At 40.8% G+C, this 1,191-nt stretch overlaps 1 long non-coding RNA gene across 1 annotated transcript in view; it reads right to left on the bottom strand.

Annotated features, from left to right (window-relative positions):
* Nucleotides 1-219: 219 nt before the first annotated feature.
* LOC144218009 (uncharacterized) overlaps nucleotides 220-1,191 on the bottom strand; it is a 2,169-nt gene continuing 1,197 nt past the window's right edge. The window contains exons 2-3 of the long non-coding RNA XR_013331021.1: nucleotides 541-729; nucleotides 220-264 (exon numbers count right to left, since the gene is read on the bottom strand). This is a non-coding gene — a long non-coding RNA (uncharacterized LOC144218009). The remainder of the gene's footprint in view (nucleotides 265-540; nucleotides 730-1,191) is intronic.

Raw genomic sequence — 1,191 nt, 5'->3', positions numbered from 1 at the left:
TGAGTGGCAGAAGTAGAGAAGGTATTAAATTTGTGTTATCAATTTTGTGATTTAAATATTTTCCTATTAGTAAAGTTATAAATTGTACTATCTCCACTTTAGTAGGTATTTGCACACAGAAAAAGAACTGGAAATACATGTCATTATGGGTACCTGTAATTTCCTTCTGGTGATTGTCAGTCTTTACAATTTTCTAATTTTTTTTATTAAAAATGGGTNAGCAATCAGTTCAACCAAAAAAATGAGAGTCAGAAACATTGCATACTATGGGATAAAAAGAAAGTCCAAGTCAGCATAAAGAAGATCCATCACAGCCACAAAGGGAGTCAAAGAAAAATATAGTCTGCTCAATCAGTTCAGCATGTTTTTATTAAAAAGGAAGGGAAAACACAACAAAAGTGGGAACTGGCAGCTGAAATGTTACTTGGGAAGTAACGGAAAAAATCCTAAACGGCCATGGCCAGTTTTAAGAAACAAAGCCTACACCACATAAGCCTATTCCAAAACCAAGAATCAATTCTAAGGAAAACAAGGACTCACCAGTTTTAGCATCCATGCAGAAGCTCGGCAGGTAGCAAAACAGCCGAAGGTGCCCAAAAGAATAATGACAGTGCCGGTGCCAATGAGCACGAAGGGGACATTGGTGGCCTTCTCATTTAAAAGGGAAAAATAATTCTCCAGGCTCACCTTGCCCCAAATGCCAATGGCAAGAAGGATAACACCAGTGATCTATGTGGGAAACCAGAGAATGGAAAGTTACACACTGTACACAGCAGCACCTTCAAACCACAAACTATTGGATATTTAAGATACAATAGGTGTACTAATTTAGCAGTCTGTGGCCACAGAGCTGTGGCTGGGATATGGGAGACAAGGGATAGGAAGGGGATCTGCACAAAAGGACAGGCCTTGATAAATCCACCCTGGATCACCAAGTAACCCAGGTAACCAGGGCGAAACCAGGGAGCAGCTGGAGAAGGCATCTTAACAAACTTCTTGAACTTTTTTTTTTTGGTATAAACAGAAATCCGTGGGATATCTGTCCTAGGGATCACAATTCCATAACTGCTTTACTCCCGCCATAGGAAGAACACCTTCCTGGAGGAGGGAAAAAAGTGTTTCTAGAGTTCCTGAAACTTCCCCCTCCCCCAAGCGCAGTTCAGAGTTGAGCGCTGCGTACAAAAGGATAGT

This window comes from Crocuta crocuta, unplaced genomic scaffold, assembly GCF_008692635.1.
Source record: "Crocuta crocuta isolate KB4526 unplaced genomic scaffold, BGI_CrCroc_1.0 scaffold365, whole genome shotgun sequence".
Taxonomy (NCBI): Eukaryota; Metazoa; Chordata; class Mammalia; order Carnivora; family Hyaenidae; genus Crocuta; species Crocuta crocuta.
This window is presented reverse-complemented; position numbering and strand designations above follow the sequence as displayed.